This window comes from Medicago sativa, chromosome 7 (assembly GCF_051527215.1).
Source record: "Medicago sativa cultivar Bolivia chromosome 7, Bolivia_mono, whole genome shotgun sequence".
Taxonomy (NCBI): Eukaryota; Viridiplantae; Streptophyta; class Magnoliopsida; order Fabales; family Fabaceae; genus Medicago; species Medicago sativa.
The window spans coordinates 75,743,469-75,768,520 of NC_140755.1; the positions used below are offsets into that span (position 1 = coordinate 75,743,469).

At 36.7% G+C, this 25,052-nt stretch overlaps 2 long non-coding RNA genes across 6 annotated transcripts in view; one reads left to right on the forward strand and one right to left on the reverse strand.

Moving 5' to 3' along the window:
• The window catches only part of LOC146908536 (uncharacterized), a 29,399-nt gene that overhangs the window by 3,984 nt on the left and 363 nt on the right, over positions 1-25,052 (reverse strand). Inside the window, exons 2-3 of the long non-coding RNA XR_015018364.1 lie at positions 24,906-24,970; positions 19,527-19,584 (exon numbers count right to left, since the gene is read on the reverse strand). This is a non-coding gene — a long non-coding RNA (uncharacterized LOC146908536). The remainder of the gene's footprint in view (positions 1-19,526; positions 19,585-24,905; positions 24,971-25,052) is intronic.
• LOC146908538 (uncharacterized) lies at positions 356-18,950 on the forward strand. Of its 5 annotated transcripts, XR_015018360.1 has the most exons (6): positions 356-1,661; positions 3,249-3,328; positions 17,346-17,449; positions 17,592-17,767; positions 18,365-18,527; positions 18,689-18,950. It is a non-coding gene; the product is annotated as an uncharacterized LOC146908538 (long non-coding RNA). The 5 variants fall into 5 exon arrangements; XR_015018361.1 differs by having other exon boundaries at positions 356-2,967; positions 17,346-17,767; XR_015018359.1 differs by having other exon boundaries at positions 17,346-17,767.

Here is a 25,052-nt window from a genome sequence, read left to right on the forward strand (position 1 = left end):
TTTATAGCATTGAATTTTTTTTTGTTTTATACCATTTTTGGGGGATGAAATGCCATTTTGGTATTTTAGACAACTTGTACGTGGGACAAAAAGTTGTGCTGTGGTTTGGTGAGGGACAAAAATATCAGTTTTTGTCCTGTCCCTTGCCTCTAGTTTGTCCCGTACCTGAAACAGTTTTATAAATCAAACACTGGACAACTGGAGTTTTTCTGTCATGTCCTTCATTTTTTAGCAAATCAAACGCACCCAGCGTATCATGGAGTTATCACAAACGGTATGACAGTGGGAATGTTGAAACAACTTCACATTGTTAGAAATTTAGGTTTAAATAAAAACAGATTTCATAAAACACTACAAGAAAAACTGCATTTTGCGACACTTCAACTGCGACCCTTACCTTATAACTGCCTCAAAATGCACATTTGCGACGGTTGTTGCGACTGTTCTGGTCAACAGTCGCAGGTTTTATTAGTTAAATTAGAAGGAGCTTGTAATTGGTCATTCTGGCAAAAAATTTCATCTCACGCTAACACTAACTTTCATCTCCCGCTTTCTCCCTCACTATCCCAAACCCTAAGACCCAAATTTTCATCTCACTCTCAAACCTCCAATTTCTCTAAACCTAACCTCCAATTTCATCCCAATTCCTTCTCACTTACATTCAATCTTTGTTCTCTGAATCTTCTCACTCTCAATCATACGTTCACCCCCAAAACCTAACCTCACTCAATCGTAACTCAACCTCTCTCAATCGGCTCAATCTCACTCTCAATGCGCCAATTTCAGCTGTGTTATAGTCTGAATCGGAACTCAACCTCTCTCAATCAGCTGTGTTGTGCTCTGAATCGGTCGCCACCGCTCCTCCGCCTCTTTACGAACGTCCCGTCCGCCGTGTCGCCGCTAAAGCCGCCAAGAATCTCGAACGCGCTTTAACTTTAATTCGTAAGTGTAAACGCCGGAGTATTCTTCATCGTGTTGTTACCATCGTCACCGCCGCTGATTTTCATAAATTTCTTGTTTACCTTGATGTCTCCGTCGGAGATATGAAGTGGCTTTTAAGTATCCTCGACGTCGACGGCTCCGGCGGCGGAGGTGGTGGGATTAACTTACCCCTTCCACCGATTGCGAGTAATGATCCAATTCTGTCATGGGTATGGTCTTTTATAGCTTCAATTCAAATGGGTCAATTGAATGATAAAATTGAAGGTACAAATGAACTTGCTTCATTAGCACAAGGTAATGATAGGAATAAGAAGATTATTATTGAAGAAGGTGGTGTTCCACCTCTTTCGAAGCTTTTGAAAGAAGCTTCTTCGCCTGCCGCGCAAATTGCGGCTGCGACTTGTTTGTGTTATTTGGCTAGTGATTTCCATGAGGCTTGTTAGGTGTGATGGCTTGTTCAACTCAATTCACTCTGTTATTCACTGTTGCAGGAACATTTAATGTACTTTTCTTGCTCCGTTAATGTCTTCGAGATTCTTACCAACGAGTTTTCTCGTGTTTCTGTTGATTTGAGTGTTTTTTTGTTAATTTCTGATTTTTTAATCATGTGTGATTCCTTGATTTCAGATTTGCTTTTGTTATTTCAGTTAGTGGATTTGGGTATAGCGGTCGGTGTCACCGTCGTCCACACTTAAGCTCTCTTGCTGCACCTTCTTAAGGTAAACCCTTCTCTTGACATTTAGTTGTGATTTTGATGAATTTTTGAATTGAAATGTAGTTCTTAATATGATCTCATGATGAATTTATCACTTAGACATTGAAGTGTTGAGCATCTGCTTAGGGGTAATGTGAGATTTGAGTAGGGGTCAAAGATTTATCACTTAAACCACATAAGCAATATTATACATAAACCTGAAATCATCCCAAGCAACAAGCACAAAACAATACTAGTTGTGAATCTTGTGGTTACTGCAAAACATGTGAATATGAGGTGTGGCTACACAACTCTGCCCGTAAAGAAACCATTCTAGAGTGCGCAAACATGTCACCGATGACATAGTTAATTCTGATAAGCTCTGTGCTATGTGATATATAGTTGAACATAATCTAATCAGTTACGAGAGTTCCTTGATTAGTTATCGTACTAGTCTCCTGACCGTGAACAGAAAGTAGTCTTTAACTGTCCAAAAGGATATTATCACAATAAAAGAATCTAATTATGATAAGCTTTGTTCTATGTGATACATAGTAATGCAGTTACTCTAATACTGACCTTAATCAGTTAGTCTAATACTGAACCTAATTGCCTATGCTGGAATGTTTCAAACACTATTTTGTCACTATTTTAATTTATTTATTTCCAACATACATATTCTATGTTTTATTATAATAAACATACATATTAAATTTTTTGTCGTATTGTTTAAGGATCATTAGGCTAGTATGTTTATATGTCAAGGAGTGTTTTGGACTTATATTCAACTTGTGAGAAAATTGAACTCACGCACAACGTTAGGACCAAGTAATGTAGTTGAATAGCTCGACATACATATTTGAGAAGAGCTCGACACATTAACTGCAACAGATCTATTTTCAGAAGGAATGTAGTTGAATAATGTAATAGTGTTTTATTAAACAAAAAGTGTTATTGTTTTTTATCATTGATCAAACAATTTTTTCTCTCTAATATATGATCCAGTTCCTGTTAATTGACACATACATAAATAACCAGGAATACTTCTTCAATCTTCAAAATCTTTTTAAATTTTGTAGCTCAATTCAACTTACCTGATCTTATAGTGCATCGATTAGGTCACCGTCACTGTTTTTTAATTAACTTGTGAAATTTGCATTTGTAATATTGGTTGAACTTCAATTGTCGTGAGATTCGTGATTTGATTGGTTTCTGATCTGCATTTTGCGTGAGTTCATGGTAATTTGACGGGGAGGCTTTGATGTTCTGATTGTGTCTCCAAGCGACCCTTAATGATGACACCAACAGCAACTATGGTGGATACAACTATGGTGGATACAATTCTCATCACCATTAATATTTAATGAATTGGGACCATTGTCATCTACGTACTTGATATTGCAATATTACTTTGTTTTTCTGTTTGTGGTTAACAAAACACATACATTGAACTCCACCTTGTACATTAGCTTGCTGCTATTTAAATTGAATTTTCCATGTTTAGCATATGCAATCATTCAGCTAGGTGTGTGTATTACATGTTTAGCATCAAAATAGGAGTACAAGGTTTTGGAAACACTAGTGATGAGGAGTGGTATGTAACATGTTACAGGTTAAAAATGTATCTACTCTAAATGATGAACCTCGAAAACTAGTCGGCAAGTAGCCAAGTCTCTAACAATAAGGCTCTAGGTATGTCACTTGAACCTTTGTTCTAGAAATTGAGAGTCTTTGTGATCAACTTCATCAAATATATTTACTTGGTTATAATATTCATGTTCAACAATAGTCTATATATTGGAACCTGTACCTAGTAAGTAGTAACTTATCAATCAATTAATAATATTCAAATTATTAATTTTATTTAATTCTACATATTGGCGCTGTGTTATACCCTAATTTTGGACCTAAAAATACTTGTTTAATTCTTCTTTTCTTGCATTATAAGTCATTTGATATGTCTCTGATCAATTGCATCTTTCTCTGCATTTTATTTCAATTTTATTTGCAAAATTCACATAAAAGGGTATTTTAGTCATTTCCTGCATTCAACTCATTTTTATCCTTGAAAATTGTGTGAGTCTTTTAAATTGGTTTGTATAAGTCCTCGTTTCAACCTCATGTCAAATTCATTTCAAAAAATATCAGTTAGGTCATTTTTAGTCAATTTAGCCCCTAGGGGCATTTTAGTCATTTTCTGTGTTAAAATTTCTTTCAGTCTTTTAAAAATTTGTTTGAGTCTTGTCAAGTAGTTAGAATAAGTCTCTGTTTCATTCCATGTCAAAATCCATTTTAAAATTGCGTTTGAAGTCATTTTGAGTCAGTTTTGCCCTTAGGGGCATTTTAGTCTTTTCACGTGTTAAAACCCTGTTTAAATTTTAAAAATTGTCTCTGAGTCTTTTAATTCGCCTGTATAAACTCTTGCTTTAATCCCTTGTTAGAAAAATCATTTTAAAATTGCATTTGAGTCGTTTCGAGTCATTTTAGTCCCTAGGGGCGTTTTGGTCATTTCACATAAAATTTCTGATTCGTTTTAATCTGCTTTGTTGTTTTTAATCGTCTCATTTTACGTTAATTTTCAATTTACTTTTTCAATTCAATTTTAGTTTTAATTTTCATTTTAGTCCGCGCACTTTTGTTATTTACGTTTTAACCCCTTTTAAGTTTGTTAGAGTCCAAGTGCCATGTGTCCAAATGTTATTGGTCTTTAAAAGTTTGTTACAAGTCAAGTCCATGTGGCATTTCCTCATTGGTCCAAGCACACCCACATCACCTATAAATAAGTCAAGGTCATGGTCAAATAGAATTAACTAATCATTTTTACACAAAAATTCCCAAAAATTCCAAAACCATTTTTCTAATTATTTTCACTCCCACTTTCTCTCTCCTCTAACCAACTTCATCTTCAACCTCTAACAAACCACCATAACAACTTTCCTCCACCACCTTCAACCACCCTAACAACCTCTAACCGCCACTTCCACCACCCTAACTAACTCAATTCTTCACCAAAACAGTCCAAAATTCAACGAATTCATCGCCATTTCCATCATAACCAACCTATTCCTCCACATTCAAACTCCAATTCTGTCCAAGATTATCACAACGTTGCTGTCCTCTTCGAAGCTGCTGCAACCGTAAGCTCACAATCTCACACAAATCCTCACGCATCAGAATTCACAAATCAACTATTGGATGCACCAATCGGAGCTCAAATTCAAACATGAAGGAGGAGATTTAGAACCGAAACTGATCTGGACCAAAGGTAAAAAGAGCCGTCTCCGAAGCTACACCAACAAACTGTGCAAAAAAACATTTCGGTGTGAAGAATAAAGAAGCATTTCACATCCTATTTTCCCTCTATTTTCTTGCAATTTAATTTGTACCAAGACTTAGAATGTAATATTTAGGAGCTTTTGTAATATTTTACTTCATGCAACTTTTAATTTCTTGGCAAAGAGGCCATAGAATGTATCTAGGGTATGATGTAAAGGACAATGGACTCTAAAGATGTACACCGACACAAGCACCGACACATGCACACACATCACTATATAGTTAGAATATGCATGTTTAGATGTATGTTTAGGATTGTATGTTTAGATGAATGCCTAGGCTTTTATACTTAGAAAAATCATTTTCCAAAAAACATGAACAAACTTCACTCAAAATCATTTTCATAATAAACCTTGGGGTCAAAACCCCATTGTATTTTCCTTTCCTTTTTCTTAATCAAATTTCAATGAAAATAATCATACTTAGACCACACTTTGCAAATGATTAATTCAACCTCACAATTTCATAATCTCATGCCCTTGAGGCCTCTTTCTCTCATTCTTCAAAATTCCATTTTCAAACTTAAAATCAACCAACAAAAACAAAAACATTTTTTGAGAGAGAACTACGGTGGATTTGATCCCTTAAACGGGTACGTAGGCAAGGAACAAAATTCCTTCAATTCAACTAAAATAAAAATTCAAACACATTCTTCTCCCTCCAATTCTTCACTTAGCAAATTTTAGGTGTAAATAACATTTTCAAATAGCATTTAAAAATAAAGCGCGCGCGTAGAAATTAAAGACGGTTCCTATAGGTTACTATAGTCGTTATGGGTGCCTAACACCTTCCCGTAGCGAAAACAACTCCCGGACCCCGATTCTCAAGGGTTTTGCTTACTTTTTCCCTTCCCAAGAAAAAATAAGATATCATCGGTTTAAAAGGTTCAAACGTAATCAATGTTTGACACCCGAAAACCAAGATAAAACAGCTGGCGACTTCACTGGGGAGATTCGAGAGTTACGCCTAGTCTTTATTTCCACGCTTGCGCTTGTATTTTTACTTGTTTCTTTTACTTGCTTTCCTATGTGAATAAATGTTTAAATTCTTGCAAACGTGTGGGGTGAGAATATCAAAAGTCCTGCACCCGGGCTGAGTGAACTTAGGATTTAGGAGGGATATAATCGACAATTCATTCCGGGGGTTGCCTCGTGTTTTGGATTATGCGATCAATCCCACATAGCTGAGGCATTTTGGAGGTGATGTTGTCGGCGCGGGTTGTCGCGTTTAGGCACTTCGCTTCTAATTGTTCTATGACGCTATGAACCGTAGATAACCAAACCCATCCATGGCCATTTTCTAGGATGTAGTGCGGAGGCTAAACCGGGTGTTGTCTCGAGTTTTAGTCGTCACGCGATACTACACTCAGGTTAGACCTTCCACGTATAATCATGGAGCGAGTGTTGTCTCGTGACACCATGAGATACGTCGGAGAGGTTGCAACTTGGGAACCTTTTTAGAACCCGGTTACTATTATCCTAAAGCCCTAGATTCACCGGACACCGTGTCCACCCATGACTCCTCGACTTTGAACTTCAAACCCACCATGTTTTCTCCGAACTTGAACATAATCATGCGTTCATGCGTACATGCATACATGCATAAACTTTTTTCCATGCATTTATCGGAGGACTTAGACAAGTCATCTTTTGAACATCACAGATGTGAACACCAAGTGATACCATCTCAACTAAACTTCTAGTTTTGCTCAAGATCTTCAAATAAAACCGTGTTTCTCCGTGATGTTCACAACCACTTTGACAAAGTCCTCTGACAAAAAAGAGTCTTTTCGCATTTGCATATCATGCATCATATGCATCATTCATCGGTCACAAATGGCTTCCCGTGCTCATCGTCTCCTGGTTTTGTCCGCCGCAGTCTGAAAAGTGGCTCGTGCTCGCAAGATTTACCAACCAGATAGAGTTCATCAGACAAGATTGTACAAGAGAAGAAACATGGCTAACCTTGAGGAAGAGAAGGCCAGCCCCTCGGGCCAGCCCATTAAAGAGTCTAATCTGGATGAAATTCTGAGGCTTATCAAAAAGAGCGATTATAAGATTGTTGACCAGCTGCTGCAAACTCCGTCAAAGATATCCATCCTGTCTCTGCTCATGAGCTCTGAGGCTCATAGGAAAGTGTTAATGAAGATACTCGAGCAAGCTTATGTTGACCACGAGGTCTCTGTGGATCAGTTTGATGGGATAGTGAGTAATATTACTGCCTGCAACAACTTGGGGTTCGGTGACGATGAGCTCCCCGAAGCAGGGAAACGCCACAACTTGGCTCTACATATTTCAGTACATTGTGGATCTGACCTGATATCCAACGTATTGGTAGACACTGGATCATCTCTGAATGTAATGCCCGAATCCACGCTAAGGCAATTGAGCCATCATGGAATTTCTCTGAGGGGTAGCAGTTATCTGGTTAAAGCTTTTGATGGATCCCGCAAGGATGTTCTCGGGGAAGTGGACTTGCCAATTACCATTGGTCCTGAAACATTTCAGATTACTTTCCAAGTCATGGACATCAACGCTTCTTACAGCTGTCTCCTCGGAAGGCCATGGATCCATGACGCTGGAGCAGTCACGTCCACATTGCATCAGAAGCTCAAGTTCATGAGGAATGGTAAGATTGTCACTGTGCACGGTGAGGAAGCATATTTAGTTAGCCAGGTATCATCGTTCTCTTGTGTTGAAGCAGGGTCCGCTGAAGGGACATCGTTTCAAGGCTTGACTGTCGAGGGCGCAGAGCCCCGGAGGGCTGGTACTAGCATGGCTTCACTGAAAGACGCCCAGAAGGCTGTTCAAGCAGGACAAGCTGCTGGCTGGGGCAAAGTGATTCAGATTCTGGAAAACAAGCGTAAAGAGGGCCTTGGATTCTCTCCAACATCTGCTGTTTCAAAGGGAACCTTTTACAGTGCTGGGTTCATCAATGCCATTGCTGAAGACGCTGCTGGAAGTGGTCACGTGCCTGCATTTGTTATACCAGGAGGCACTGTGAGAAATTGGGAAGCCATTGATGTTCCTTTAGTCATGCATGCTTCCATGTAATGTGTTTTGTTGCTCATGTCTTTTGTTTTCAAAATAACAATCCTTTCGCTCTGCCCAAGGCGAAAGTGATATCATTGTAAGGGCGTGTTTGTTTCGGCATTTCCGTTATCAATAAAAGTTGTCGTTTTTCTCACGACTCTTTGTTTTTTACTTTTTAGTGCCTTTTTCTTGGAAACAATGGTAATGCCAGAAAAAACCAAAACATCTGTATTTTTCTTATTAATTTCAAAAATCTGCATGAAAAACTTTTTCTAAAATCATCCCAATCATATTATGCAGATTGAACCATAATAAACCCGTTGAACACAGTGACCCTATGGTTCCTCCAAATTTTGAATTCCCTGTATATGAAGCTGAAGATGAGGATGATGATTATGAAGAGATACCGTATGAGATCACTCGACTGCTTGAGCAAGAAAGAAGAGCCATTCAGCCTCACCAGGAAGAGATTGAGCTTATCAACCTGGGTACTGAAGAGAACAAGCGAGAGATCAAGATCGGTGCTGCACTTGAGCCAAAGGTGAAAAAGAAGATCATTCAGCTTCTCCATGATTATCCAGATGTCTTTGCATGGTCCTATGAAGATATGCCGGGTCTAGATCCTAAGATTGTGGAACATCGGATACCGACAAGGCCTGAATGTCCTCCTGTCAAGCAGAAGTTGAGAAGGTCTCGTCCAGACATGGCTCTTAAGATCAAGGCTGAGGTGCAGAAGCAAATTGATGCGGGTTTCCTCGTGACAGCTGAATACCCTGAGTGGATTGCCAACATCGTACCGGTACCAAAGAAAGATGGGAAAGTACGAATGTGTGTTGATTATAGAGATCTGAATAAAGCCAGTCCAAAAGATAACTTCCCATTGCCTCATATTGATGTGCTTGTTGACAGTACTGCTCAATCCAAAGTATTCTCTTTCATGGATGGTTTCTCTGGTTATAATCAGATACGAATGTCTCCTGAAGATAGAGAAAAGACGTCCTTCATCACTCCGTGGGGAACGTTCTGTTATAAAGTAATGCCGTTTGGCTTGATAAATGCTGGTGCTACCTATCAAAGAGGTATGACAACTCTGTTTCATGATATGATTCACAAAGAGATTGAGGTATATGTTGATGACATGATTGTGAAGTCAAGTGATGAAGAGCAGCATGTTGTGTATTTGAAAAAGATGTTTGAAAGACTGAGAAAGTACAAGCTGCGGTTGAATCCTAACAAGTGCACATTTGGTGTAAGATCTGGAAAATTGCTAGGCTTCATTGTCAGTCAAAGAGGCATTGAAGTTGATCCTGACAAAGTCCGAGCCATCAGAGAAATGCCGGCCCCTCAAACTGAGAAGCAAGTCAGAGGTTTCCTCGGACGTCTGAATTATATTTCAAGATTCATATCTCACATGACTACTACTTGTGGACCAATTTTCAAATTGCTCAGAAAGAACCAGCCTGTTGTATGGAATGACGAATGTCAGGAAGCTTTTGATAGCATTAAAGAATACCTGTTGGAACCACCTATCCTTGTCCCGCCAGTGGAAGGAAGGCCTTTGATTATGTATCTGTCAGTGTTAGATGATTCAGTGGGTTGTGTTCTCGGTCAGCAAGATGAGACTGGTAAGAAAGAACATGCTATCTACTATCTGAGCAAGAAGTTCACCGACTGCGAGACTCGGTATACGATGCTTGAAAAGACTTGTTGTGCTTTAGCTTGGGCTGCCAAACGCCTGCGTCATTATATGGTGAATCATACAACTTGGTTGATATCCCGAATGGATCCAACCAAGTACATCTTTGAAAAGCCTGCTGTTATTGGAAAGATTGCGCGTTGGCAAATGTTGTTGTCTGAATATGATATTGTGTACAAAGCTCAGAAAGCAATCAAAGGAAGCATCCTTGCTGAGCATCTTGCTTGTCAACCTCTTGATGATTACCAGCCAATTAAGTTTGACTTCCCCGATGAAGAGATTATGTATCTGAAATCGAAAGACTGTGAAGAACCACTGATCAATGAAGGGCCGGACCCCAATAGCAAATGGGGATTGGTGTTTGATGGTGCTGTTAATGCTTATGGTAAAGGAATTGGGGCCATCATTGTAACACCGCAGGGGCACCACATTCCTTTCACCGCTCGAATAACTTTTGAATGCACAAACAACATAGCTGAATATGAAGCATGCATCTTGGGCATTGAAGAAGCCCTTGATCTGAGAATTAAGCACCTCGACATCTATGGAGATTCTGCACTTGTTATAAATCAGATAAAAGGTGAATGGGAGACTCATCATGAGAAGCTGATCCCATACCGTGACTATGCAAGACGTCTATTGACATACTTTACCAAGGTTGAGCTGCACCACATCCCTCGGGATGAAAATCAAATGGCTGACGCTCTTGCTACTCTGTCTTCCATGTTTCGGGTGAACCATTGGAATGATGTGCCTGTAATCAAAGTGCAGCGTCTTGATAGACCCGCTCATGTGTTTACTATTGAAAATATGCCAGATCAAGCGGATAAGGATGTGAATGACAAAAAGCCTTGGTACTACAACATCAAGCAATTCTTGCAAAAGCGTGAATATCCATCCGGTGCTTCCAACAGGGATAAAAAGACTTTGAGACGATGGGCTAGCAGATTCCTTCTGGACGGAGAAATCCTATACAAGAGGAACTATGACATGGTCTTGTTGAGATGTGTTGATAAACAAGAAGCTGAGAAGTTGATGCATGATGTACATGATGGTACCTTTGGGACCCACGCTTCGGGTCACACTATGTCAAGAAAACTGTTAAGAGCCGGCTATTACTGGATAACTATGGAGCGTGACTGCCACAAACATGCTAAGAGATGCCACAAATGTCAAATTTATGCTGACAAGATTCATGTGCCTCCACATGCTCTCAATGTTATCTCTTCCCCATGGCCTTTCTCTATGTGGGGCATTGACATGATCGGAAGAATTGAACCAAAAGCTTCCAATGGACATCGTTTCATCCTAGTGGCAATTGACTATTTCACCAAGTGGGTTGAAGCTGCCTCCTATGCAAATGTGACCAAGCAAGTGGTTGTCAAGTTTATCAAGAATAACATCATCTGCCGATATGGTGTTCCCAACAAGATCATCACTGACAATGGTTCCAATCTGAACAATAGCATGGTGCAAGCTTTATGTGAAGAATTCAAGATTGAACATCACAACTCTTCTCCTTACAGACCTCAGATGAATGGTGCAGTTGAGGCCGCTAACAAAAACATCAAGAAGATTGTTCAGAAGATGGTCACTACTTACAAAGACTGGCATGAAATGCTACCTTTTGCCTTGCATGGTTACCGTACTACGGTGCGCAGTTCAACCGGGGCAACTCCTTTCTCTCTGGTATATGGCATGGAAGCAGTTCTCCCCCTGGAAGTGGAGATTCCATCTCTTCGAGTGATCATGGAAGCAAAGTTAACTGAGGCTGAATGGTGTCAAAGTCGGTATGATCAATTGAATCTGATTGAAGAGAAACGTATGGATGCTATGACTCGTGGACAGTTGTATCAAGTGCGAATGAAGAATGCTTTTGACAAGAAAGTCCGACCTCGAGAATTCAAGGAAGGCGAACTTGTATTGAAAAGAAGGATAAGTCAGCAACCCGACCCAAGGGGCAAGTGGACACCTAACTATGAAGGTCCTTATGTTGTCAAGAAGGCTTTCTCTGGTGGTGCTTTGATTCTTACGCACATGGATGGTGTTGAACTCCCAAATCCTGTTAATGCCGATATAGTCAAGAAATACTTTGTCTAGAAAGAAAAGAACAGCGTGGTAGGTCGAAAACCCAAAAGGGCGGCCTAGGCAAAAATGCGCTTCCCGGTGGATCGAAAACCCGAAAGGGCGATCCAGGCAAAAGTTAGGGACAAAAAAAAATGAATATGAAAGAGCTCGCTGAGATTGTACGCAACTCAGGCAAGAATGAGCGCCTCGATGAGCCGAAAACCCGAAAGGGCGGTTCATGCAAAAATGAGGTCAATAAAAGACAAGTAACTATATCTGGCAAATCACCATCACCCCTTGGGGCATCTGCAACTGTCAATGATTTTCTTCATCAGAGGCTTCTGTACTTGTGAATTCAAAATTTCTATGAAATGTAGCGGTCATCGTGTTCAATGTATCACCAACCAATAAAATTACCATTTTCCAAGCTTTGTAAATCCGTGAAGCCATGCCTTTGGCTGACTTTCACTCTTCTACATCAATTTGAGCCTTTCTATTGTTTGAAACTCTATTTTTCTTTCTACTTTCAATGCTATATACAAAACATCTTCTTTCCATTTGATAATGTCAATGTCTGAAACAAACATCTTTGAAAATCGAAAAATCTTTTTCTGTCTATTTTGAAAGCAAACCTGAGCAACAGGGTACATTTCAATGAAACATGCATGAATAAATAAATATCAATGTCTATTTCAATACATGTTACAAGCAGGTTACTCCCCAGGATGATCTGTGGTCAATGGCAAGAATGAAAAAACAGAATGAAAAATGAAAAATGAAAATGAAAATGAAAAGCTCGCTAAGTTGAAAACCCGAAAGGGCGGCTTAGGCAAAAATGAGCACCCCACTGATTGACAACCTATGAAGGCAATTCAGGCAAAAATAGGGCAATGAAAAGAATCTTTACTCCCCGGTGAATCGAAAACCCGAAAGGGCGGTTCAGGCAAAAGTGGGATTGAAAAATGAAAAGAATGAAAAGAATATAAAAGCATTGACCACAGATGCGAACATCCAATGTTTACCCAGCACTGACACGCCTAGCAACGGCGACCTGTATCCAAGAACCTTCCAAGGGTCCCTTCTTTACAAGTTTTACTGCCCTCAGCCATGGTTTTGATACGTCTCTCAACGACGGTCTCTCCAAAGAGGTTTTCCCCCTGGGAATATGTCACAGCACGAGCCACTACGTGCCCAATCTTCCAATGTCTTGTCTGCCTTTGTGAAACTTCTCTGTCAAGTTACAAGCCAATCATGCATTTCAAGCATTCATACATGCATAATCATGCATTTTATGTGCTCATACATCCAATAATCTTGCTATACCATACATACATGTTGCATATCCAACTGTCAACTGTCAAATTCAATGCCAATTTCAATTTCAATTTCAAATGTCAAATTCGAAGCAATCTCAATGTCAATGTCAATGTCAATATTAATGTCAATATCCAATGTCAATGTCAATGTCAATGTCAATGTCAATGTTAATGTCAAATGTCAATGTCAATGTCAATGTTAATGTCAAATGCCAATGTCAATGCCAATGTCAATATTAATGTCAAATGCCAATGTCAATGTTAATGTCAAATGCCAATGTCAATGTCAATGTCAATGTCAATGTCAATGTCAATGTCAATGCCAATGTCAATGTCAATGTCAATGTCAAATGTCAATGTCAATGTTAATGTCAAATGCCAATGTCAATGTCAATGTCAATGTTAATGTCAAATGTCAATGTCAATGTCAATGTTAATGTCAAATGCCAATGTCAATGCCAATGTCAATGTTAATGTCAAATGCCAATGTCAATGTTAATGTCAAATGCCAATGTCAATGTCAATGTCAATGTCAATGCCAATGTCAATGTCAATGTCAATGTCAATGCCAATGTCAATGCCAATGCCAATATCCAATGCCAATGTCAATGTCAATGCCAATGTCAATGTCAATGTCAATTTCAATTTCCAAGCCAATGTCAATGTCGATGTCAATTCTCAATTCAGATCAATGTCAATTTACTCTTGGGCCAACAAAAATGGTCATGTCTACTTTCAAATTAAGTCAATGACAATTTACCCTCAATTGGTATCTTGTTAAACCAGACTTTCAATTTGTATCTTGTTACTGGTCAAGCGCCAGGTTCGATCCAAAAAAGAACCACTTGTACCTGCTTATATGTCTATGTTTCCGGTCAAACGGCAAGTTCGATAGAACAGTTTGTACCCAGCTTATGCTTTGTTATCAGTCAGACGGCAAGTTCAATCTGAAGAACAGTTTGTACCCAGCTTATGCTTTGTTATCGGTCAAACGACAAGTTCGATCTAAGAGAACAGTCTGCACTCTCCCACATGACGTGGTGATAATCCAACAAGCAAGTTCGATCCAAAGAACAGCTTGTATCAACCCTTTTTGTCTATAGCTCCAGCCAAACGGCCAGTTCGATCCGAAGAACAGTTTGTGTCTGTCTATCTGTTTGTATTTTCAATCAAGTGTCAAGTTCGATCCAAAGAACAGCTTGTATCTGCCTATATGTCTATGTTTCCGATCAAGTGTCAAGTTCGATCCAAAGAACAGCTTGTATCTGCCTATATGTCTATGTTTCCGGTCAAGTGCCAAGTTCGATCCCAAGAGCAGCTTGTACCCATCTCTTGTTTGTATCTCTCGGTCAAGTGGCAAGTTCGATCCAAAGAACAGCTTGTACCTGTCTAGTTGTTGCCCGTTCTTTCTACCTTGATGTCTATAAATCCCTTGGTGGTGTGACACAGCCCGTAGATTCCGGTTCGATTGTCTTGCATTCATAAATGAAATGTTGCATGGCATTCGTGTTTGTTTGAAAATCTGTACCTGTCTATTTGTTGCCCGTTCTTTCTACCTTGATGTCTATAAATCCCTTGGTGGTGTGACACAGCCCGTAGATTCCGGTTTGATTGTCTTGCATTCATAAATGAAATGTTGCATGGCATTCATGTTTTTGAAAATCTGCAAACGTATTTTTATGTCCAAAAGCAGTGCAAATGTTAATATTTAAGTATCTTCGTCCCGTCAATTCTAAGACTTCGTCTCTTGACTCCCCGGACAAAGAAACTTAAATAGGGGCAGCTGTTATACCCTAATTTTGGACCTAAAAATACTTGTTTAATTCTTCTTTTCTTGCATTATAAGTCATTTGATATGTCTCTGATCAATTGCATCTTTCTCTGCATTTTATTTCAATTTTATTTGCAAAATTCACATAAAAGGGTATTTTAGTCATTTCCTGCATTCAACTCATTTTTATCCTTGAAAATTGTGTGAGTCTTTTAAATTGGTTTGTATAAGTCCTCGTTTCAACCTCATGTCAAATTCATTTCAAAAAATATCAGTTAGGTCATTTTTAGTCAATTTAGCCCCTAGGGGCATTTTAGTCATTTTCTGTGTTAAAATTTCTTTCAGTCTTTTAAAAATTTGTTTGAGTCTTGTCAAGTAGTTAGAATAAGTCTCTGTTTCATTCCATGTCAAAATCCATTTTAAAATTGCGTTTGAAGTCATTTTGAGTCAGTTTTGCCCTTAGGGGCATTTTAGTCTTTTCACGTGTTAAAACCCTGTTTAAATTTTAAAAATTGTCTCTGAGTCTTTTAATTCGCCTGTATAAACTCTTGCTTTAATCCCTTGTTAGAAAAATCATTTTAAAATTGCATTTGAGTCGTTTCGAGTCATTTTAGTCCCTAGGGGCGTTTTGGTCATTTCACATAAAATTTCTGATTCGTTTTAATCTGCTTTGTTGTTTTTAATCGTCTCATTTTACGTTAATTTTCAATTTACTTTTTCAATTCAATTTTAGTTTTAATTTTCATTTTAGTCCGCGCACTTTTGTTATTTACGTTTTAACCCCTTTTAAGTTTGTTAGAGTCCAAGTGCCATGTGTCCAAATGTTATTGGTCTTTAAAAGTTTGTTACAAGTCAAGTCCATGTGGCATTTCCTCATTGGTCCAAGCACACCCACATCACCTATAAATAAGTCAAGGTCATGGTCAAATAGAATTAACTAATCATTTTTACACAAAAATTCCCAAAAATTCCAAAACCATTTTTCTAATTATTTTCACTCCCACTTTCTCTCTCCTCTAACCAACTTCATCTTCAACCTCTAACAAACCACCATAACAACTTTCCTCCACCACCTTCAACCACCCTAACAACCTCTAACCGCCACTTCCACCACCCTAACTAACTCAATTCTTCACCAAAACAGTCCAAAATTCAACGAATTCATCGCCATTTCCATCATAACCAACCTATTCCTCCACATTCAAACTCCAATTCTGTCCAAGATTATCACAACGTTGCTGTCCTCTTCGAAGCTGCTGCAACCGTAAGCTCACAATCTCACACAAATCCTCACGCATCAGAATTCACAAATCAACTATTGGATGCACCAATCGGAGCTCAAATTCAAACATGAAGGAGGAGATTTAGAACCGAAACTGATCTGGACCAAAGGTAAAAAGAGCCGTCTCCGAAGCTACACCAACAAACTGTGCAAAAAAACATTTCGGTGTGAAGAATAAAGAAGCATTTCACATCCTATTTTCCCTCTATTTTCTTGCAATTTAATTTGTACCAAGACTTAGAATGTAATATTTAGGAGCTTTTGTAATATTTTACTTCATGCAACTTTTAATTTCTTGGCAAAGAGGCCATAGAATGTATCTAGGGTATGATGTAAAGGACAATGGACTCTAAAGATGTACACCGACACAAGCACCGACACATGCACACACATCACTATATAGTTAGAATATGCATGTTTAGATGTATGTTTAGGATTGTATGTTTAGATGAATGCCTAGGCTTTTATACTTAGAAAAATCATTTTCCAAAAAACATGAACAAACTTCACTCAAAATCATTTTCATAATAAACCTTGGGGTCAAAACCCCATTGTATTTTCCTTTCCTTTTTCTTAATCAAATTTCAATGAAAATAATCATACTTAGACCACACTTTGCAAATGATTAATTCAACCTCACAATTTCATAATCTCATGCCCTTGAGGCCTCTTTCTCTCATTCTTCAAAATTCCATTTTCAAACTTAAAATCAACCAACAAAAACAAAAACATTTTTTGAGAGAGAACTACGGTGGATTTGATCCCTTAAACGGGTACGTAGGCAAGGAACAAAATTCCTTCAATTCAACTAAAATAAAAATTCAAACACATTCTTCTCCCTCCAATTCTTCACTTAGCAAATTTTAGGTGTAAATAACATTTTCAAATAGCATTTAAAAATAAAGCGCGCGCGTAGAAATTAAAGACGGTTCCTATAGGTTACTATAGTCGTTATGGGTGCCTAACACCTTCCCGTAGCGAAAACAACTCCCGGACCCCGATTCTCAAGGGTTTTGCTTACTTTTTCCCTTCCCAAGAAAAAATAAGATATCACCGGTTTAAAAGGTTCAAACGTAATCAATGTTTGACACCCGAAAACCAAGATAAAACACGCTGAAATTTAGTTAACGTTAATTATTTGATGTGGCAAGAACTTTATGAAAATGTTATTTCTTTGTATATTTGATTAGTGCGCAATACTTGTCCCAGAATCATTTACTTGGAAAACAAAGGGCCTTGAAGTTTGTTATGGGTGCTGGTACTAGCACAACACCAGTTGGTGTAGGACTTGCAGTTGCAGCGCTTTACTTAAGGTGTGGTTCAGTTTGCAGCATGCTAATTTTGTTTTTAAAATACTTTTTAACTATTTTACTACTACAATTCATATTGGGATTTTAACCATAATATAAAAAGCTATATGAAATCTTAGTAATCTTATTTGTTGCTTCCGTGCAGACTCCCATGGGAGGTATATGCAGTTATATGCTGGCTGATAAAATTGATGGGTAATGAAAACAGGAAAAGTGCTTGATTTCTGAATTCAATGAGCATATTATTGTTGAGTTAATTGACCACAATGTAAACAGAGATGCTGGGATTGTGCATAGGGTGGAACATGACCATTCAAGAAAGTAAGATGTTATAGTGTTTTTTTTTTTTTTTGTGTTGAAGGATTGTTGAATGTCCCTTCTCCATTTGATTAGTTTTTTATGATCAGCTAGGATGCTAGGTGTTCATTTTTATATTTATATTTACTTCCTCTCACAGAAGTTATCATAGTACCTTTAATGAAATAAGATGAAGTGTATAACTGTCAGCATATTACAATTTTAAACAAAGCTTGAAATTCTTTTTCAAGAGAGACAACAGTGTTCGAATAGTCATGCATCGTGATCTAGGAAGCATGTCTCACTTACTCTAGAGGAAAGTGGAAGAGACGAGGTTGGTAGGTGACGAGAAAAGAAAGAAAAAACTTAGTTATAAATTTACAATCACTTAAGTTCCTTCATATTAAGTGTGTTTAAGGTGTCACCCATCAGTTGCTTAGGCAAAAGATGATAGTTGTGGGCTTAGCTGCTTAAGAAATAGATGGAACTGTTTTTGTTTTTCCATGCTATTTGTAATGCCCAGCTATTTTCTGATTCTTCTCTCTATTGGTTTTACATGTTTGGTTTTAGATAAGGAACTTATACATACCTAATAATATTATATCATATATTCTGGTTCAGGGACTGCTTGAGGCCATCGGATCTAGTGGATCATTTGCACAGGAAGCAGTTGCAAATGCAGAAATAAGTGTGGCTATTTTGACAGCAAGAGCCGGTGCCCGGGATCCGTCGGCAATTCCATCAATATGCTGGGTTTCAGCTCCACTTCAGTATGCTGCTGGTGGTGAGTATACTATTATTGTTCATGTCTTTGGTGGTGCACGGTCGAGTGCTACCATATATGTCTGATATGGGAGGGATGGAAGTTATTGTTCTTGGATGAAATAGATTTTTCTGAAACTTATTTATATAAGATCTATTCTTACATTGCAATTTCTTCTGCAGCTTGATGAGTGGTGGGAGCAACCATTGTCGACTGGGTGACAGTGGATGGGGCAAAATGTATCTGTCTGGTATAATCATGCGAAAAAGCTTCTCACACGTTATGATCAGGAGCTACTATTGTGATTAGAATTGTAATGCACCTACAGTGACTTAAATTTCCACTAGTGTTTTGATTTTTGAATGTTTAAACTATGTATTTTATCTATTGTTTTGATTGTTACTATTGAAAGAATTATATTTATGGGATTTAGATATTTTTAGTAATATATTTATGTATTTTAAGTCTATTAATTTATTTATTTAAATTGTCAATAAAAATGCCCCCATTCAATTTTTTTTTTTAAAAAAAACTTAACATTTGCGACTGTTGGTGAAGGGTCGCAAGCCCCTTTATTTTAAAAAAACTTAACATTTGCGACTGTTGGTGAAGGGTCGCAAGCCCCTTTTTTTTTAAAAAAACTAACATTTGCGACTGTTGGTGAAGGGTCGCAAGCCCCTTCAAAACCAAGTGAAAACTCATCATTTGCGACAGTTGGGAACTGTCGCAACACCTTTTGCGGCAGTTGGAGCGGCTGTTCCACGAAGGGTCGCAAAAGACAGTTGCGACCCCAACAAACGTGACTGTTGGGGAACAGTCGCAAATGTACATTTGCGACCCTTCTAACAGTCGCAATCAGCATTTTTAAAAGTCGCAAAATGCAGTTTTTCTTGTAGTGAAACATGTTTAATCATTATGAATCAATAGCAGAAACAATCAAAGCATTGAACATGATTATGATCTGATCTACAACCTATTTGATTTATAAAGGATATTAATAATTAAAGATAATAGGAATACCTGATCAAGCTTTGATGACAGCTCTCTCATCGACAATGATAACCAAAGTGGAGATGATCTGAAACACACAATAGAGTTAGCGGCGACTGATTTGGTTCTTTCTCAACCAGTACCTTTATGCCTCAAATTCTCCTCAAATGGGGAGAAGAGAATGTTTGTTGTGTATGGTGTATTAGAGACAATAACCTCTTTTATATTGGAGTATTAGAGACAATAACCTCTTTTATATTGGATGACCATTAGGGTTTCCCATTATTCTATTAATGGGTCATCCAGACATTCACCCATGTTGAGTCCATATCAACTAATTAAATATTTAATTAATTATCAAATTAGAAATCTAATAGCCTTATTACTTAATTTGATCACTAATCAATCAAGGCTCGCAATTGGTAAATATGTAATATAATTATCATTATTATTACGATATTTGCCCACATAATGATATCAGAATATATTTAAATAATAAAATATTCCAACACACATATGTTTCTTTCTTATGATTTTGCATCTTCCGTTTGGTACGTTGTTTTGTATGAGTCCATTAATTTATTATGTTTCCTTTTAAGCGAATTTTTTTTCACCCACTCAAATTTGCACTTGCAGCGCTGTTGCTGCTCAACGGAACTTGCCGTCTAAACACCTTGTTAGAAAGTCTTTCGACATAGGAAGAGGGTCGACCACAGTTGGGTTACAAGGGAAGCTCATGGATCTTCCACATTGGACCCAAAGCAACCATGCACGTGAGTTGGACACTACACTTTAGCCCAAAACCTTAAGCCATGGATTTGTAGGTCTCTCACTTATAAGGTACTCAACTTCCACTTTTTCAAGCAATGTAGGACTTTCAAGTCACACTTAAATGGAGCATTTGTGGTTGCCTAACAAATCGTCACACGATTTGAACCATGTAATTGTATAAATTCTATTCAACCCAATTACAATTGTAGTTTTTCTTCAGAATTACTTGTGTTTAATGCTTTTTGTATCTTGATCAAATATGAAATGAACTTAAATTTCAACTGACTACTAGCCCTAGATGTTGAATTTGATCTAGTAAATTTGTTCGATGTAATGGATCACTTTAAATGAATTTTAGGTCGTGACTTAAAAGTTAATGTTCAAGTAAAAGGCTAAATTACATAGGGGGCACTTTAAATCTGAGGTTTGTAATAGATGAGTCCTTTAAGTTATTTTTGTTACACATAAGTCCTTTAAGTTTGTAAACGTTTTTAACTAAGTCCTTCTGCAAACCTAACGTTACAAAAACGCTGAACTGGCAGTTAAGTGAATGACATGCCATGTTGATGGGTTAATAGCATGCCATGTCATTCACCTAACTACTAATGACACTAAGTCCCTGCTTTATGCACCCCCCCCCCCCCCCAATGATAATGACATTACCAAGTTGGAATTAAAACAAACATTCATCATGGATACAAATTTAATTTATTACTTGGATAGTTTCAGCACACTTGCTAAAGATTTATCAAGTTTTTAGCGTCGTTGCTGAAAACTGTTGAATTATTTCAAATTGGCAATATCATTGTTATTTAGGATTTATCTTACTTTCTTTTACATTCATTTGATTGTTTTCCATAAAAAAAATTATGATTTATGCTCTTCATGTATTTTTTTTTATTGTACTTTGCTGGTAAAACGTTTCTCTAAGTTTTGCAAGACCCACCTAGTAAATACGGAAGAGGTCATTATCATGGACTATGATAAGTATCTTTTATCTCACGAGATAAAATATTGGGATGACAAAATCTCAAGATTAAATGTGAGATGCGATTTTTATGGGGGGGGGGGGGGGGGGGGGGGGGGGGGGGGGATCAACAAAATAACTATTGTGAAGGGCATCATATAAAGAAAGAAGAGAAACAAGTGCTAAAAATCGATTACTACTCTCCACATAAAATTATTTTGGATGATTTCTTGATGTTCAATCAAGCCTCATTTGATAAAATTCAAGTTCAGTTTGGTAATCGTGATAAGAAAACATTTGAGTATGAGGAGAAGTTTCTTGATATGGAGTCTGAGTGTCATACTGTGAGGCATGTCGATCTCTACCCAAAAAGTGAGACTCAACCAATGGGGATTAAAGAGATGATTGATTCACAAAAAGATACATGTTCTTCTCTATGGTGGGAGAGCTCAAATTCCAAAGGTCTAGAAACTAGAGCATGGGAGCATGTACTTCTTTGTATGAAGTTCATGAAATTCTTACCAAATAAGAGGAAGAAGAAATATGATGTGTTTTTCCGTCATATATGCCACCCTAATCATTGGTTAAAATGTTAAGCTTAATGATGTAAAAGAAAATGCTTGAAATATTTGAAACTAAATATGTGTAATGGTGTATATGTTTTCAGATGGAAATTATGTTGGATTAGGGAACTCAGAGATTTAGTTATTAGACTTTCCGCAACCACACAAATGAATTAAAAATCAGTTACTCACCCAAAACCTTATATGTGTGAGTTATGTTTCATGTTTCATGCACCAGTGATAAAGAAGAAATTAATTTTGTTTGTTCAAAAATAAAAAAGAAGAAATTAATTTTGCATGAATTTTTTGATTGAATCAAACAATCTAATTGAGAATATATATCATGAATGATTTCTCTAAAATATTAAATTAATGTAATTGATCAATTATATTTGAACTTAGCAAATATAGATGTAGATATGTACTGCTATGTAACTAAGTGCTACAATTTTGATTGAAAAATTAGATCCTATGAGGCAAATGTTGGGTATGACAATAAAACCCATAATGCAAATATTAGATCTAGATTGCTTGTAAATTTCTTTTAAACACTTTACATCCAATGGTATATGTTAGTGATGTGAACAATATTTTTTGTGAACAATTCAACATTTAACTCAATCGGTATATCTTTCATATATTTAGCTGCTCTGAAGATCAATGAAATGAATAATCTTATATGTCCAATTAAGTAAAGAAAGCTCTCAATTTTATGTCCAACATGTAGGGTTTTATGACTAAAAATATTCATATACTATTTGTTCTACCAATTTTTTTTATTCATTTATGAATTAGATTCACCTCGATTGTGCAAAATTCATAGTATATGTCAATTCGAGCACAAAATTTAAGAAAAATATGTAAGAGAAGTGGAATCTTAAAGGAAAAGGAAATGTACTAAGTTTAAAGAAAATATTGACCTACCTCTTGCTCTTATTCTCAGATCCTAACAAATGTATCTGACTTCTCTAATACAATGATTGACTAGAGATTGAAATATAGAGAAGCCAAGACATCAAAGTGAAATATATAGGACAAAAGATCTTAATTATCCTCGATTAGCTAAAAGAAATTTAAATGTTTTAAGCAAAAAAAAAAAATTAAATGCAATTCCAAAATTCAAAGAAACATTTGACTTACTTAGCTAACATTTATTTCTCTCAATGTTTAGTCTCCATCTCTTTCATGAACGTCAAAGTCACACTATATTTCTATCATTTACTTTATACTCCCTCCGGTCCTAAATATAAGCAAATTTAACTTTTTAAGTTCATTCAATTAATGATGTATGTGGTCCATAATAATATTATGAACCACATACATCATTAATTGAATGAACCTAAAAAGTCAAATTTGCTTATATTTAGGACCGGAGGGAGTACCCTATATCCAAAAAAATTGACGATACAAATGTCCTAGTTTGGAAAACAAAAATTGATGCATATGTCCTAATTCTCATCTCCAAGTTCCCTAAGACAACTTTAATTCCATCTTAAAACACAAAAAACAAAACACATATTTAGTTTCATTTTTTTTCTGAGTGAATCTCTAAAACTATTTGTCAAAATATGATAACTTTCTTGATTTTGTCAAACTCACCATCAATATAAAATTAATTTATATCGTTTGATCTGAGTTTTTTTTTATATTTCTTCATCCAATTCAAAATCATTAGCTCACAACAGAGCTTTAGAAAAACATATGTATGATGAAATTTAGTATATGATTTAGTACTTTGATATTATTGAAAAGTCACCAGATATGCAACTAATTTTAATGAAGCATCTTAATGTACCAAGCTTATGCCCACATAGAACAGCACCACAATGATAATATTGATTTGCATCAAATTGGAAGTCATAAGTCAGATGCTGACCCTTATGTATGTCACAAGTTGCAAATATATGAATTCTTGTTTAACTGTCTATTATCCATTTCCACATCTCAATATTCAAACATAAACTATGATTGATATATCTTGATTTATTTCCCTTATATGTCTTATATAACATCGTATCTCGATTGACTTCTCCAACATATTCAATGGCAAACTCTCCACGCTTGATATCTTCATATGTCACAATTCCAGCACTACATATCTCAATCTTAACCATTTCATCTTTGTCACAGGATGATTCTGAAAAGCCTTGTTGAGACATGCATGATGCTTCCAAATTTATGTTTTCGATTCCATTTATGTATGCATTCATTTTGTTTTTTTGAATGAGAAATATTAGTAATTACTTTACTCCCAACATTAAAAAAATGGATGTATTGGCAAATCGGATCGAAAACTAAAGTTTATAAGCATCATGTCTATCTCAATAAGGCTTTTCATCATCATCATCCTGTAAAAAAGATGAAATTGGTTAAGACTGGAAAATGTGGTTCTGGAATTGTGGCAGACGAAGATATCAAGCTTGGAGAGTTTGTCATTGAATATGTTGGAGAAGTTAATTGAGATATGGTGTTATATAAGACATGTAAGGGAAACAAATCAAGATACATCAATCATAGTTTACGCCCGAATATTGAGATGCGGAAATGGATATGTTGTTCTATTGAGGCATAAGCTAGCTACACTAAGATGATGCAATAAAATTAGTTGCATATCAGATGATTTTTCAATAATATAAAAGTATTATAAATTAAACTTCATTAATATATATTTTTTCCAATGCTCTGTTGTGAGCTAATGCTTTTGAATTAATATACAACAAACTAAAACCAAAATATATAAATTAAGTTTATATTGATGGTGAGTTTGACAAAACCGAGACGGTTATTGTGATTTTGAAAAAAAAAATTATTTTAGAGATTCACTTAGAAAAATTTGAATTGAAATATGTGTAATTGTGTATGTGTTTTGAGATAGAAATTACATTGGATTAGGGAACTCAGATAGAAATTAGACTTTGCGCAACCACAAAAATGAATAATTGACCAACTCAAACATAAAATTTAAAGGTTAAGGAAGTAAATCTACCAAAGTGCAAAATAGTTGGAGAAAACATACAACACAAGTGATTTCAATCATATGTTCCAAGATACACAAACAATTGAAGCTACCACAAGGTCTGCAACACTAAGGGTTGTGAAGATTCTCACCAGAATCTCGTAGACCATGCGATCTTTCAAATCAATGCAATCCAAATTATTTTTCGCCATGTTTCCTGCATCAATGGTAAATAAGAAATTAATTTTGCATGATTTTTTTTTTTTAAATGAAACAATCTAATTGAGAATATATATCAT